This window comes from Eubalaena glacialis, chromosome X (genome assembly GCF_028564815.1).
Source record: "Eubalaena glacialis isolate mEubGla1 chromosome X, mEubGla1.1.hap2.+ XY, whole genome shotgun sequence".
Lineage (NCBI taxonomy): Eukaryota > Metazoa > Chordata > Mammalia > Artiodactyla > Balaenidae > Eubalaena > Eubalaena glacialis.
In genome coordinates, this window is record NC_083736.1 from 60,007,762 (window position 1) to 60,025,820 (window position 18,059).

Below are 18,059 nucleotides of genomic sequence, written 5' to 3' on the forward strand. Positions count from 1 at the left end.
GTTTGTGCTTACATGACTATCAGTCTAAAGCAAGTAGACATAGTTATGGGTTAACATACTTGAAAACCAGGATAACTACAAATCAAAAAACATACAAAAGACTCACAAAAACCAAAAAGAAAGGAGCTCAAGCATAACACAAAAGAAAACCACCAAACCACAAAAGGAAAAACAAAAAGAAAGGAACAACGAAGAAATACAAATCAACTTGAAAACAAGGTTTAAAATGGCAATAAATACATACTTAACAATAATTACTTTAAATGTCAATGGATTAAATGCTTTGATCAAAAGACAGAGTGAGTGACAGGTTGTATAATAAAAGAAGAACCTACAATATGCTGTCTACAAGAGATTCACTTTAGGGCAAAAGACACACATAGATTGAAAGTTAGGGGATGGAAAAAGATATTTCATGCAAATGGAAATAACAAGAAAGCCAGGGTAGCAATACTCATACCAAACAAAATAGACTTTAAAACAAAGGCCATTAAGAAGGACAAAGAAAGACATTATATAATGATAAAGGAATCATTACAAGAGGATATTACACTCATTAACATATATGCACCCCAAATAGGAGCACCTAAATACATAAAACAAATGCTAATAGATATAAAAGGAGAAATTGATGGGAATAGAATAATAGTAGGAGAATTTTAACACCTCACTGACATCGATGGACAGATTTTCCAGACAGAAAATCAATAAAGCAACAGAGACACTACATGACATAATAAAAAAGTTAAGACTTAACTGACATCTATAGGACACTACATCCAAAAACAAAACAAAACAAAAAACAAACAACAACAACAAAAAACCCAGAATATACGTTCTTTTCAAATACACAGGGAACATTCTCTACAATAGACCACATACTAGGACACAAAAAATGCCTCAATAAATTGAGGAGGATAGAAATTATTTTAAGCATCTTCTCTGGCCACAACAGCATGAAACTAGAAATCAATCACAGAAAGAAAAATGAGAAAAAAGCAACTACATGGAGACTAAAAAACATGCTACTAGAAAACCAATGGGTGAATGATTAAATCAAAGAGGAAATCAAAAAATACCTTGAGACAAATGATAATGAAAACATAACCATACAAAAATCTATGGGATGCAGCCAAAGCAGTCCTGAGAGGGAAGTTCATAGTGATACAGGCCTTCCTCCAAAAGCAAGAAAAATCTCAAATAAGCAACCTAAACTACCACCTAAAATAATTAGAAAAGAACAAACAAAACTTAAAATCAGCAGAAAGAAGGAAATAATAAAGATCAGAGAGGAAATAGAGACTTCAAAAAAATATAGAAAAAAAAATCAATAAAACCAAGAGTTAGTTTTTTGACAGGATAAACAAAATCAACAAACCTCTATCCAGGCTCACCAAGAAAAGAGAGAGGACCCCAATAAACAAAATAAGAAATGAAAGAGGAGAAATAACAACCAATACTGCAGAAATACAAAAAAAAAATCATAAGAAATACTATGAAAAGTTGTATGCGAACAAAATGGGCAACCTAGAATACATGGACAAGTTTCTAGAAACATACAGCCTGCCAAAACTAAATCAAGAAGAAACAGATACTTTGAACAGACCAATTACTAGTAGTGAAATAGAATCTGTAATCAAAACAAAAAAAACCCAAAAAAACTCCCTGCAAACCAAAGTCCAGGACCAGATGGCTTCACTGGGGAATTCTACCAAACATACAAAGAAAAACTCATTCCTATTCTTCATAAACTATTCCAAAAGTTTGAGGAGGAGGGAACACTCCCAAAGTCATTCTATGAAGCCACCATCACCCTTATACCAAAACCAAAAGAAGACACTACAGTAAGTCCCTTACATGTGAATGAGTTCCATTCTGAGAGTGCATTCATAAGTCCAATTTGTTCGTAAGTCCAACAACTTTAGCCTAGGTACCCAACTAACACAATTGGCTATATAGTACTGTACTGTATTAGGTTCATAACAGTTTTCACACAAATAATACATTAAAAACAAACACAAAAAATAAACATTTTTAATGTTACAGTACAGTACCTTGAAAAGTACAGTAGTATAGCACAAGAGCTGGCACTTCTTAGCAGTACCAGCTACATCACCTCTGCTTTTCTGCTTTCTTCTGGACATCCTGGGCTTGAAATAACAATACTGTGCTACTGTACTCTATACAGTACTGTACTGTAAAGTACACAAAAGCGCAACCACTTGTAGAGAATGCACCCACGTGACAATGTATGCCAGACATATGAACTAACTTACGTGATTGGATGTGCGAACGCACATTCACATCTTCAAAAGTTTGCAACTTGAAGGTTCGTATGTAGGAGACTTACTATACAAAAAAAAGAAACGTACAGGCCAATATCTTTGATGAATATAGATGTAAAAATTTTCAACAAATTATTAGCATACAGAATACAACAACGCATAAAAAGATCATACACCATGATCGAGTTGGATTCATTCCAGGGTCACAAGGATGGTTCAACATATGCAAATCAATCAATGTGATACACCATATCAAAAAAGGAAAAGACAAAAATCACATATCCCTCAATAGATGCAGAAAAAGCATTTAATTAAATTTAACATCCATTCATGATAAAAGCTCTCACCAAAGAGGGTATAAAAGGAACATATCTCAACATAATAAAAGCCTTTTATGATGAACCCGCAACCAACATCATACGCTATGGTGAAAAGCTAAACACCTTCCCGATAAATTCTGGAACATGATAAGGATACCCACTCTTGCCACTTCTATTCAACATAGTATTGGAAATCCTAGCCACAGCAATCAGACAAGAAAAAGAAATAAAAATATCCAAATTGGAAGGGAAGAGGTAAAATTGTCATTGTATGCAGATGACTATAGAAAAATCCTAAAGACTCCACAAAAAAATATTAGAACTAAAAAAGCTAGCAGGATAGGATACAAGATCAATATACAGAAATCTGTTGCATTTCTTTACACTAACAATAAAATATCAGAAAGAGAAAGTAAAAAAAAAATCCCCTTTAAAATCGGAAAAAAAAAAACCCAAAAAACTAATAATAAACTTAACCAAGGAGGTGAAAGACCTATACACTGGGAACTATAAAACATTGATAAAGGAAATTCATGATGATACAAAGAAATGGAAAGTTGTCCCATACTCTTGGATTGGAAGAATTAATACTGTAAAAAATGGCACTACCACCCAAAGCAATCTACAGATTTAATGTGATCTCTATCAAATTATCCATGATATTTTTCACAGAGCTAGAAAAAATACTCCTAAAATTTATATGGAATCACAAAAGACCCAGAATTGCTAAAGCAATTCTGAGGGAAAAGAACAAAGTTGGAGGCATAACCCTCCCAGATTTCAGACAATACTACAAAGCTATGGTAATCAAAACAGTATGGCGTTGGCACAAAAACAGACATATGGAGCAATGGAACAGAATAGAGCCCAGAAATAAACCTATGCACCTATGGTCAATTAATCTTCCACAAAGGAGGCAAGAATATACAATGGAGAAAAGACAGTCTCTTCATCAAGTAGTGTTGGGAAAGCTGGACAGCCACATGTAAATCAATGAAGTTAGAACACTCGCTCACACCATACACAAAAATAAACTCAAAATTCATTAAAGACCTAAATGTAAGACCAGATACTATAAAATTCCTAGAAGAGAACATAGGCAAAACATTCTCTGATACAAATCTTAGTAATATTTTCTTAGATTCAGTCTGCCAAGACAAAAGAAATAAATACAAAAATAAACAAATGGGACCTAATCAAACTTAAAAGCTTTTGCACTGTAAAGGAAACCATAAACAAAATGAAAAGACAACCTAAAGAATGGGAGAAAATATTTGCAAACAATGCGACCAACAAGGGCTTAATTTCAAAAACATACAGACAGTTCATACAACTCAATATGAAAAAAAAAACCCAATCAAAAAAATGGGCAGAAGACCTAAACAGACATTTTTCCTAAGAAGACATACAGATGGCCAACAGGTACATGAAAAGATGCTCAACATCACTAATTATTAGAGAAATGCAAATCAAAACTACAATGAGGTATCACCTCACACCAGTAAGAATGGCCATCACCAAATGTCTACAAATAATAAATGCTGGAAAAGGTGTGGAGAAAAAGGGAACCCTCCTACATTGTTAGTGGGAATGTACATTGGTACAGCCACTATGGAGAACAGTATGGAGCTTCCTTAAAAAACTAAAAATAGAGTTACCATATGATCCCACTCCTGGGCATAAGGGAAAACTCTCATTCAAAATGATACATGCACACCAATGTTCATAGCATCACTATTCATAATAGCCAAGACATGGAAGCAACCTAAATTTCCATCAACAGATGAATGGGTAAAGAAGATGTGGTATATATACAATGGAATATTACTGAGCCATAGAAATGAAAGAAAAAATGTCATTTGTAGCAACATGGATGGACCTAGAGATTATCATACTAAGTAAAGTAAGTCAGGCAGAGAAAGACATGATATCACTTATTTGTGGAATCTAAAGAAAATACAACTCAACTTAATTACAAAACAGAAACAGACTCACAGATATAGAAAACAAACTTATGCTTCCCAAAGGGGAAAGGGAAGGGGGAGGGATAAATTAGGAATACGGGTTTAACAGATACACACCACTATATATAAAATAGATAAACAATAATTTACTGTATAGCACAGGGAAATATATTCAATATCTTGTAATAACCTATAATGAAAAAGAATCTGAAGCTGTACACTTGAAACTAGCACAATATTGTAAATCAACTATAGTTAAATTAAAAGAAAAAAAAAGTGAAAAGTCATTCCAAAGAATGTGATAAAATATTCTTTAATCTCATATCCAATGAGGAACTTGTACTCAGCATAAATAAATAACATTTATAACTACTGAATAATAAAAAAATTCAAACTAATCAATTAAAATGGGCAATATCATTGAATAGACACTTCTCCAAAGGAGATATACAAACAGCCAAATAAGGACATGAAAAGATGCTCAACACCATTATTTAGTAGGGAAATGCAGATCAAAACCACAACTAGATATCACTTCACACCCACTAGGATGGCTATAGATGAATAACAGTTGTTAATGAGCATGTGAAGAAAGGTGAAATGGTGTAACAACCTTGGAAAACACTTTGGCAGTTCCTCAAAAAAGTTAAACATAGAATTACCATTGTACCCAGTAATTCAACTCTCAGTTGAATTATTTAAGATAAATTAAAACATATTCCATACAAAAAATATACATGAATGTTTATAGCAGCATCACCCATGATAGCCAAAATGTGGAAACAATCCAGATTTCCATAAACTGATGAATGGATAAACAATATGTGGTATATCTGTATACATATTTGCAATATTTGGAATAGAAAGGAATGAAGCATATACACAGTGCAACATGGATCTACCTGAAAATATTATACCACATGAAAGAAGCCGGTCACAAAAACTATATATGTATGTTTCCATTTATAAAAAATGACCAGAATAGAAAAATCCATAGATACAGAGGTGCATTAGTGGCTTCCTAGGGCTGGGGAAAGGGGTATGGGGGAACAGAGTACTTGGGGAGAAATGGGAAAAACTGCAAATGAGTACAGTTTCTTTTTTTTTCCAGATTTATTGAGATATAATTAACATATAACACTGTGTAAGTTTAAAGTGCACAACATATTGATTTGATACACCTACATGTTACAAAATGATTATCACCATAGCATTAGCTAATACCTCCATCATGTCACATACTTACCATGTGTGTGTGTGTGTGTGTGTGTGCATGTGTGTGGTGAGAACATTTAAAATTTACTGTTAGCAATGTTCAGACATATAATGCAGCATTATTAACTATAATCACCATGCTGTACATTAGATCTCCAGAACTTGATCTTACTACTGAAAGTTTGATATACAAAATTTCTTTTCATAGTGATGAAAATGTTTTAAAATTGTGCAACCAGTGATGGGTGCACAATTCTGTGAATAGTATACAACCACTGAATTGTACAGTTTAAATATATAAATTGTATGATCTATGAACTATAGCTCAACAAAGTTGTTAAAAAAGAAGGCAAAGAACATTTTAATGGGAAGTGGAATTAGAGCTGGAAATTGAAAATAGGTAGAATTTGGCAAGAGGATGAGGAAACTGGTTGGGGAGGTGTGGGGGCAAATTTCAGCAGATTCTCAATAGATAGAGGAGTTTGTGATCTAGGCAATTATTTCAGCTTCTTATGTAGTGATCATAACATGATAAAACTTTCATTTAGATTAATCTGCCCTTGGTAAACCAGAGTCATGGACACCTGGGGACACAGGGAGGGGTAGTCAGAGAGGTGAGTTAGGAGGCACTTAAAATAACAGTCTGAAGAGTTTGAGAAGGTGCTATCGTAAATACAAAGGAAGAGACATTTGTGGAGGAAAAAACTGACAGGGTGATTGATTAGGCAACAACAAGACCAAAGCTATTGGACAACGACCAAAAAGAGATCATCAGAGATGTCAACTTGCCATATTATCTCTTCAGTAACCTAATATTATTTATTTCTTGACCAAAACACAACTTACAAAATTGTCTTGAACACATTGCATCTGAGTGTTCAAATGCACAGCTCTGTGTGATTAGCATAACAGCACAAAAACAAAATGAGCACACTTAACTGCACAGTCTCATGTCCGAGAAGTTATGTTGAGGTACCATGGAAATACCTGGAGTCAGAAGATTGGAATGAAGACCTGTCTCTGACTCTAATATTTCTATCTCAAACAAGTGACTTGCCTCTGTTTTCCCACCTGAAAAAGAAAATACCTGACCATCTAAAAACGAATTCAAACTAGTGTTGTAGGACTCAAAGATAAAGAAAAGGAAGGGAAGGAGTGAGGGAGGGAGGGAGTTTATTCAAAGGAACTTCCTTCACCATGAAAAAGCAAGTCTATACATACACACATCCTTCTCATTACCTTTTTTTCTTATCATGGTCACCAGCTGAATTTTCCTTTAGGTCTCAATCACCATGAGATTAGGTGGTTAGAGTGCCCTCCTGGACGACAAAGACAACCACTTTACATCTCTTTCGGTAGGCTGGGGCTGGTTGCAGGGACACAGAAACTTTGACATGCTTAGAAGCTGTACTTTGGGAAAAAATGGATTGGAAAAGTAAGTGACAGCTCAAGGAGGAGGGGATACAGAACCCACAGCCCAGAGCTCTCGCTGCCCTCTGCGCCAATTCAGCTACAGTGCCACCCTGTCCCTCCCTCACTGTGGAATCCTATAAATTGGTTATCAGGAGGCTTTGACCTTTGGTCAAAAGCTGCTGCTACCTTGCCTGGTCCCGATTGCCTGGCTTGGGCTAACTCTCCAGGGACTGTGACTCTGGGGAAAGAAGGCGACTTTGGAAGAATTCCAAGTGCTACGGATAGTCTAGTCCCAGAGCCAGAGCAGATCGCCCTTAGATTAGGGAGGGCGGGGGGTTGGGGGGTAAAGGTGAGTGGGTGAGAGAGGAGGGAAAGGTCTTACTGGTGGCACACTGGCTAGACTGAGATGAACTTCGGGAACTCAGGGAAGACTGCATGAAGGCACTTGCTTCGAGGTTATTGTGCTGTTCGCTGTGCTTTTCCAAAACTCTGCATTCTCGGGTATGGAATTGGAATTTTTTTGCCGCCTGACACTCGTAATATAACATAACATTTCATTCTGCAGACGTGTTAAGCTGCTGAGGGCCAGCCGATGCACTTCTGTTGACAGAGCAAGGATCTTGCATTGTCTGTTGGGGGACTCGCTGACTACCAGAGGAGCTGTGTGCCTGTGAGCGTCTGATAATGGCTGTCAGGTCTGGCAGAGGAGGTGATATTGGGATCTAGCAAAATGGAGAGACAATTGACAATGTCTCCAGAGCTCTTGGCCACCCTTTGAGTGTGGAGCAGACTCTCTGGGCTCTTTTAAAGAGGAGATTGGGGGTTAAGGAACGTGGGAGAAAGGGGAAAGGGGGAAATATGCCTGAGGGTAAATTTTGGTGTAGGAGAGATACGGGATGTCCTCTGGCTGTCGAGAAAATTTTGATGCCCGTGGGAGACACAGCATCCCCCCGGCCCTGTCTGTGGTAAATTTAATGTGTGTGGCAGACAGCGCAATGTTGCTCCTTTGCGGGGTGCGGCGGGGGGAAGGGGGGACGGGGACACCGGGTGCTGGAAAGATTGCATGCTCTAACCCACACTGAGGTAAATACATGGTGATGCCGCAAAATTTCATGTTCAATAGAGATTTTTTTACATTTTTTTTAATTTATTTAATTTGTTCTGGCTGCGCCGCGGGGCATGTGGGATCTTAGTTCCCCAACCAGGGATGGAACCTCCGCCCCCTGCATTGGAAGCGCGGAGTCTTAACCACTGGAAGACCAGGGAAGTCCCAATGGAGATTTTAAGATATTTCCAAATGGTCCAGAAAAAACGTTGGAGTTAGGTAAAGTTATGGTACTCTCACTCCAAATAGAAATAATTTTGAGGTACGCAGGAGATAACGTGGGAACTATCACAAACCCAGAACAATCTGGGGTGCAGGACCCTGCACTCTCCAAAGGAAATACAGGGTGTATGGGAAAGAAATCAGTTGTTCTTCAACGGGGATGGGGGTAGGGGGAAATCTGGTTACTGTGGCAGAGGTGAGGTGTTAACATACACTCTGGTGAGAGATGTGGGGTACAAGTAGAAAATCAGGTTCTCACACTGTGCAGGGGAAGTTATGGAAGGGGATTTATGGAAGAAATCCGCAATGCTCTCCTATTATTGGGGAAAATTAGATGTGCCAACAAAGACTGACGGTGCCCCACACTGCCCCGGCGGAAATTAGTGAGTTAGTGCGCATAGGAGTTTTTGGAGTGTTTATGTTTCCTTTCGAGAAGAATTGGGGTGTAGGGAAAATAAGGAAATCTTTCTAGAAAATAAAAGACACATTGGGAGATTATTTTCTCCAGAAGGACACATACACTCACACACACACACACACACACACACTCACACGCACCGGGGGCGGGGGACTAAAAAAGGAAAAAAAAAAGTAATAAAATAACCAAACCTCAGGAGTTTCAAGAAATAAAACTCTTTGCTGTGCCTTTTAAAGTAGGAAATCGCCTGCTTTCCTGGTTTTTTCTTTCCTCTCTTCCTTCCTCGTGTTTTGTTAGGTTGCCCCCCTCAACTTTCTTACAAAGATTAAGTGCTGACCTCAATATTTTTGCAAAAGTTGACCCATGCTCTTGTGATTCCACATCAGCTGTTTTGCATCATTGGAAAGTTGGTCGCGTGCAGCTTTTCAAAAAAGCCCCTTTCACAAACTGCCTCTTTCCCCTCCACGTGGCACTCCCAATCTCTCCTCTCCAAGCTCCGGCCACCCGGAGGCTCCACAGAGCAGGCAGGGCGCCCGAGGGGCTGCTGCTCTTAGAAAAACGAATCTGGAAGCCAGATGCCTTAGGGAGGAGGGAGCTGGAGATCCAGGATAAAAGAAAGGGACCCGCGGCGGATACATGTTAATTGCCTGCTGATTGTTAAACTGAATTGGTTACATTTAGATGAAAGAGGTTAAAAAGTGAAGAATGCGCCCTGCTGGCGACAAACACTCCCCCTCCCCCATTCAAATACTCTGATTTGGCCCGCAAATGCCTGCGCCTTTGATAGGGGTGAAAGGAACTCCAGTTGGCGTCTGGAAAATCGGCTCGCCCTTCCTCCCGCATGAGCCATCTGTGTCCCCCTGAGTTGCAGACCCACACAACAGCACCTCCTCGCAGAGGCTGAAGCCTAAGTCTTGGGCCAAGCTCTGCGGGCCAGCCCGCCCGCCCGGTGCCCGGCCCTCACTGTTGAAGGGCGGTGCCCAGGACCCCAGCGCCCCCGCGAGCGCGTGCACCGCCTCCGTGGCTGCATTAGGCTCTGGTGTGCTGTGCCCAGGAGATAGCCCCCGGGGCGAAGCAGTTCCAGTTAGAGGAAGAGGATAGCGAGTCTTCACCTCCCTTTTTTTCCCCAACTGACAAACTGAGGCTAAAGGTGCCTGGCTTCCTGATCGTGCTTGGGCTAAAGCGCTCCAAGGTGAGTTCCTTCCTGTTTTTGTCCACTCATGGTCCATGTCGATGGTGGCACTCCTGAAAATTTAGGATGTCTGTCCCAAAGGCCCCCGGAAAGCCCACTATCCCATTACCTGTATCCTACCCGCGTCCTCCCAGCGTCCAGCAGCTGATTCTTTTGGCTGCTTTGGCCCCCTTCCCCTTCCCTAGATGTTTCCAAGCTCGAAAACTGTTTTTCTGGTTTGCTTGTTTGCTTGTTTTTCATCAAAGTACACACAAACTATTAGATTGACCCCACCCCCTGGCCTTGGAAAGCCTGCAGGCAGCTCTGGAGCTGCCGCCTCCACACCCTTTCCTTACCTCCTCCCACGCCCGAGTCTTCTCAGTCTTCTCCCCAACTCTGTCTTCAGTCACGCCGGGTAGAAAAGGGCACTTATCCCAGGTAAGGTTTCTTTCAAGGGAGCCGCCGCCACCGGAATCATCAACTCAGGAATTGGGGGAGAGGCTCTTGGCCGCGAGGTGGAAAAAAGCGAATCTCGGCAATTAGAGCTTCCTCCATCGTGCCCAGCTCCCAAGCATAGCCGGAGGCTGGGGTACGGGCACACGAGGCTGCGACCCTCGCCTGCGCGGTGCTAGGAGGTCTTACAGTGACTTGTCTTCTTTAAAGCCTCACCCTCCCGAAATTTGGGGGAAGGGGCTTACTGCTCCCTACTGCCTGTTTGGCTGTAAGAGAAGTCCTATTGATGAGGAGCGGGTCTTTATAAACGGGCTAAACTTAAGTTCTCGAGCCCCTTCCCCATCTCCAGCTCTACGGAAACACCAGAAACGGCGCTGTGCCGCTTCTCCTTACCCAAACCCCGTAGCAATAGGGGGAGGGGCGGAGGCTCATACCTTCACCGCCCTCTTGTGTCCCGCCTCCCCTCTGAGGGGAGGTGGTCGTCTCTCAAAGGAACCACCCCCCACTCCGCCCCCAGCCTGGGACAGGGGAATTGGGACAAGGGTAAAATCAGGAAAAGAGGATGTACCCCTCCACACTGTATATTACTATTCTGCCCCAGCATACTAGTGAAGGAGTCTCAAATTCTAACCTTACCCCCAGCCTCACCCGGACTTGGACATTTGGGAAGGTGTATTAGCTGGAAATTTGGTTTGCATTCCTTTATCTGCCCACTCCTCTGCAGGCAGTGAAGGGGTCTTTCCAGTGCTCCAGTTGGGGAACACTGAGGCCAGATCTGTAACTGGATCATTGGGGTGAGCCTTCAAATCCTCCCCCATCCGGATTAGATGAGGAAACAACATAGCCTCCCCTGGACCAAACAAAGAATCAAGGTCAATTCCTGGCACTAGACAGCAACCCCACCCTTTCCCAATCACACATACTCCCCTGTAGCATGGGCAGCTACTGTGAGGTGTTTCAATCAGGAATGATGGCATTTTGCAACATAAGAGGAGTTACCCGAGACAGGGGAATATGCAAAGCTAGGAAAAATGGTGAGTTCATTGGCCCTGAGGGATCCTGGATCTTAGCCCAGGATCTGACCATTCTTGTTTGCCCCTTGGCAAATTTATTTCTGAGGTGGGGGGGTGCGATGATCCAGCCACCGCAGAGGGTCTTCCAGGTCCCAACGGAGAGGGGCAAGGGACTGAATAGCACCGCGAGTATGGGATCAGAAGGACCAAGACAACTGATGGTTGCAAGGCGCTTTATTTAGAATCTACTGAATCTTATATGGACAGAAGAGGAACTCATTGTCAGACAATGAACCCATAGAATTGCTTATCGTCTCAGTTCAGTCACCACCATGGACGTCTCAAGTTTACAACGACCATCCTTGAACATTATCTTCCCTTAACCAGGCACACACAGCCCCCAGCCATAAGGAACAACCAGGACTCTCAGTTCCCTGAGGTCTCCTGGCTTGAGATAGCTTTGCTAATCTCTTTTACATTCCTCAGGCCTGGAACAAAGAGTGCATTCCAAGTCAAGGGTAAGGGCTTTGCTTTTTGTGAGAGACATACCGTCTCCTCCAGGACTTACCTCCGGCTAAGACTGCATGCCTCCCACAGGGGGGGCGGGGGATAGGTAGAAGTGGGAGGAAGAGATGGAGAATAAAAAGGAAATGAGGAAAGTCCGCAACTCTGCCCAACATATGCAACATAAACACATGCCACATAAGCATGTACCATGCAAATATATAGTACACAAACCTACACATAAACACATGCCATGGAAACATATCACACACAAACATACATCATACATCTGCTGTGTAGGAGACAAATATACACCACACAAACTTACCCCATGCAAACACAACAAGCATCCTCCACACAGATACATACAACAAAAAAAAAATACCTCTCAAACACACATCACACACAAAATATGCACCACAAACTCATATCCACCGCATACACAATCCATATATACATACCCACACATATTCCCTTTGCTCCCTTTCAACCTGAGCTCATTGGTTTAAAAACAACAAAAAGTAGGTAGTCTTAGAGAAGGACTGAAGGATTTTCCACAATAGAGAAGTTTATCACAGTGAAGGAGGTAAGGTGGGGATGTCAACAAAGAAAAATAATCAATAAAATTATGATAAAGCCTTTCTTTTGAATAGCATACATTTTCATGCACACCCCATCATGATCTCATTTAATCTTCAACACCACTTTGTGAGGTATATATCATCTGCATCTGATAGTTGAGGAAACCAAGGTACAGAAAATTGATTTGCCTGAAGTCATACTGCAAATTGGTGACAGAACAGGGGCGTGGAATAGGAATGGAAACCAAAGGTCTTAAGCCTACAATACTCTGACATCACTCCACCCTACCACATGCATACACATGCATACCCCACTTTATTAACTAGCTGTCATCCCCTAGGATTAGAGACTAGTCAGCTATTCAGAGACCCTATTCTTCTGGCTTGATCTTTTTATTTATGTCACCCAGCACAAGGAAGCGCAACCCAGAACTGGCCTTTACTTTATTAAGATAAGGTAGAAAGATCCCAGTCCCCTCATCCCACCCTAGGGCACCCAGGATGGCTCCAAGGCCAGAAACCAGAGGTATCTAGCCTGATAGGCCTTGATACCAGCTCTGATTAGGGGTTCATTTATTTACTAATTAACTATTTAATTAATACAATATGCATTAGAAGGCAGTGGTACCTCTAGGACAGCCCTGGGGCATGGTTTGATGAACAATATGATGGTGAGAATCCAGGCTTGTGTGTCTGTCTGTAAGTGTACATCAAAATCTAGATCTGATTCTATCTACCCTCTCTCAAACCTCCTCTGACTATTTCAACTCTCATCAAAAGCTTTCTTTTCTCAACACCTAGACACTTACATCATCTGCATTTTGCACTATATTAGTTTTCCAATTTGCAAATGATGGGACTGACAAGAGCTTGATTAGTCTCCAAATTTACAAACTGTTCATGTGGCTAAATATCATAAAAAGAAAAAACGCAATCAAAAAATGGGCAGGGCTTCCCTGGTGGTGCAGTGGTTAAGAATCTGCCTGCCAATGCAGGGGACACGGGTTCGAGCCCTTGTCTGGGAAGATCCCACATGCCGCGGAGCAACTAAGCCCGTGAGGCACAACTACTGAGCCTGCGAGTCTAGAGCCTGTGCTCCGCAACAAGAGAAGCCACGACAATGAGAAGCCCGTGCACCGCAATGAAGAGTAGCCCCCGCTCGCCGCAACTAGAGAAAGCCCACGCACAGAAACGAAAACCCAACACAGCCAAAAATAAATAAATAAATAAATAAATAAATAAATTTATTTAAAAATCTCGTTAAAAAAATAGGAAAGAAAAAACAGACCAATTAAATTAGACGGGTGATTATTTGCTTTTAAAAATAATTCACTAAAGGGTTCCTTTAGCAATTCCCTAGTCACTGCTAATTGGAGATTAGTCAGAAATGAAGATAAAATATATCTCAAAGATGAAATTGGAATTAAATAGTATTCAAATTAATAAATGTGAAGTGCAGCCAGAATCTTAATCTACTTTACCAGTGTGTCAAATTTAACAAGGTACACCACTCCTCTCCCACTCTACAGCCCTGGTATGGAGACTGAATTAGGGGACCTAGGGAGAGTGCAGGGTCTCTGGCCCTGAACCTGGACTATAGCTCTTTTCTGACTAAAGGATGACAAAGTGACTTCACTCTCAGTCAGATTTGAACCCCTAATGACAGTATGAAAGACTTATTCTTTAGTTCCTTTAAACCTATTTGAGAGAGGTTTGGTATAAGGTACTAAGGCTATCATTTTCTCCCTCCCACAGTGATAATTGGGAATGAATTAAATATACTTCAAATATGCTTGATAGCTTTTGCCTGCAAATGACTGGAGAGAAGTTCATACTTATTGAAGGAGATGAGGAAAGGGGAAGGATAATTCAGTCCCATGGGTAAATGGTTGCTCTAATTGGCCCCATAGGATTCCATCATCCCAGTAAAAGTGAGCTAATCAGCAGGACCCCTGGCTTCCCTTCTCCTACAGGAGAGGTAAAGACTTGGTTTTTGGCTCCTCAGGATCCCACTTTATAACAAGCTTTGAAAAGCTGATCCACTCTTCTGTGAAGCAGTTAAGTCGTGATTCTTCACATCTAAGGCAGATTCAGGAGTTTCTGTTTGTTAGACTATGGAGAAGAGCTCCCATATCTATCTCTTCTGTAGCCCCTTCAGGCCTGCTTAATTTGTCACTCCAAACAAAAATGAACTGTTACATTAATGGAGTATTCCCTTTTCTATTACAAGTGGAACATACTATTGATTGGCTCCTCCAAAATTTCACTTGAGTTCCACCAATTGAGGTTCACAGCTGGAATCTCACAAGTCTAAATAGAAGCAGTATCCACAGTCCAGAATGGAAAGGGCTGACAGAAATAACCAGGTAATGGCTGGGCAGCAAACCCCACATCACAGCGAAGATAGTGTTGTCCTTGACATATTCAGTCATCATCATAATATCTCTCTTCAGCAACTCCCTCGTTTGCCAAGTTTTCAACAAGCACAAGAAAATCAACAAATCAGCAGACCTTCTTATCTTTAATCTGGCAATATCTAACATTTTGATAATTCTGCTCAACAGTCCATTTGCCCTGGTGAGTGACTATATAGGGTTGGTTCTAGCACATAAGGTAAATGCTGCTCCAGTCCAGGGATGGGTGATGGGACTAGGAGGAAGATGGGATATAAACCCACCTCAATTCCCCATTCTTAAACTTGCCTTCCTGCAAGGCCTGAAGGGATTATTTGAGTGACAAGCCAACCTCCCATTTGCTCCCCTGCCCCAGGCCCAATTCCTGAGCAGGCAGTGGATATTTGGCAGGATCATGTGTCATGTCAGCCAATTCAACTCCCTCCACATCTCCATGGCTTAGGCCATGACCATTCCATTCTCCTCCCAAGGAAATTTGGCCTACCCCCTTAGCACAGGTTAGATGTTCATACTCAGCATGATAACAACAAATCAGCCAGATGGTATAGCCCTTAAGCCAATGTTCTCCAATCATGGACATCCCAGCAGGTACAGCCCCAGTCCCCTCTCTGGTTGATGGCTCTGAGTACTGGAACCTGAGAGGTGATCACACTATATCTGATGGGGCAACTGGCACCATGAGATGTCCTGCAGGAGTCTGTCGACTCTCACCTACCTTGCTTCAGAAGTAGGAGGGGTGAGAACTGGATTCCCTGATTGAGACCCACTGTGACTCCAGTTTTGATCTGTCATTACCATTAGTAGTTGTTATTAGTAAGGTGGAAGAATGGTGGGTGAGGGAGGGCATGAGTGAAGCATCACAGGGAAGACTTTAATAGCTCCTCCTCCCCAATAGGAACACCTTCTTTTTCTTCACTGTACCCCTGAGCACCAGCTTGGTACTCTCATGTATTTGCTTTCTGCCTCAACCTAGCCTGGTCATCTCAAAAAGCAAAAGGTCATCTCAAGGAGAAAGACCAACTTGTGAATGGCCCTGGACTTCTATTACCCCCATCTTAAAGTTTTTGCAGTTCTTCTGGTTGCTGAATTATTTCCTAGGTTTCAGATTTCCCACCTTATTATCCAGAACCATGGGTTCTCTCACCTGGAGGAACACACTGGCAATTGTATTTTACTAGTGTGTATACTTGCACATCTTGTCGCTCGTGAATTATATTGATTTTTCCCATCTGAAATCCCTGATCCCAGTTGTCTGTTGTAATGACTCACAGTAACACTTTTCTCTCAATACTTGCATGAAAATTAAATCAGCCTCCCAACCCTAACCACTCCCTATCGACTATAATTTGTTGTATCCTAAATGGGAACTTTGACACAATCAGGTGCATGTATGCACGCACACTCATACACACTTATATTCACACAGGTACAAGCCTCTTGTGGCCTCTCTTGTTATCCTCCTGCCTATTATTTGCACTTATTTCCAACTGTAATTTCCATGCTAACGGAGCCTGGATATGATTTCAAGCCTTAAAGTAAAGTCTTTTTTTTTTTTTTTAAAGCTTTCCCTTTTTTTTTTTTTTTTTAAAAATATTCCATTGGCTGGATAGACCACACGTTTCTATTTTTTTTTTAATTTTATTTATTTATGGCTGTGTTGGATCTTCGTTTCTGTGTGAGGGCTTTCTCTAGTTGTGGCAAGCGAGGGCCACTCTTCATCGCGGTGCGCGGGCCTCTCACTATCGTGGCGTCTCTTGTTGTGGAGCACAGGCTCCAGACGCGCAGGCTCAGTAATTGTGGCTCACAGGCCCATTTGCTCCGTGGCATGTGGGATCTTCCCAGACCAGGGCTCGAACCCGTGTCCCCTGCATTGGCAGGCAGATTCTCAACCACTGCGCCACCAGGGAAGCCCTAAAGTAAAGTCTTGGAAGCTCTCAGATTGTGGCAAATTCTTACCCCAGGAATCAGGGTTTCTTTACTGCTGGTGATTCACTTTCTCTTCTCCTGGCTTTACTTTTCGTGATATTGTGTACTTCCCTGTGACAATTCTATCAATCTGTAACCCAAACTCCTGTGCTCTTCTGTGCTAATTTTCTTCCTGTGCTAATTCTGTTTCCACCCCAGTTATCTCTATATTAAATGTATATAGCTCCACTCTAATTTGTCTATAATATTTCTAGTATTTTTACCTTTTTCTCACATCCTGTTCAACTCAACTCACTTCAATTCAGACCCTAAATACCCTGTCACACATTTCTTGAATTTTTCCAGCTTCATCTCCTCATTTTGCACCACTGCTGTCACACACGTCCCAGACGTGCCATAAATAACTACTTCTCTCTCCTTTCAACATTTTACTCAGGTGCTCACATTTCCATACATGTTTGCTCCTGGCTACTAAAGCTTGGGTTTTAGTTACTGACTTAACCAAAGGTTCACAATCTCCTGGGCTGAGCCTTGTCATTTCCTCAATAATCAAGGTCTCCTCATTTCTGGTGCTTTTGTCTACTCTTTAGGTTATTTCCCTTTCCTTTTCTGTTTTGTATGCTTTTTTTGTTTCCTTTTTTTTTTAACATCTTTATTGGAGTATAATTGCTTTACAATGGTGTGTTAGTTTCTGCTGTATAACAAAGTGAATCACTATACATATAAATATATCCCCATATTTCCTCCCTCTTCTGTCTCCCTCCCAGCCTCCCTATCCTACCCCTCTAGGTGGTCACAAAGCACCGAGCTGATCTCCCTGTGCTATGCGGCTGCTTCCCACTAGCTATCTATTTTACATTTGGTAGTGTATATATGTCCATGCCACTCTCTCACTTCTTTTCAGCTTACCCTTCCCCCTCGCCATGTCCTCAAGTCCATTCTCTACATGTGTGTCTTTATTCCTGTCCTGCCCCCTTTCTTTTTTTAAATTCATTGTCCCCTGTTTACCTCCTGAGCATTAACTGCCTTTCTGATATTGAGCTACATCTAATCTT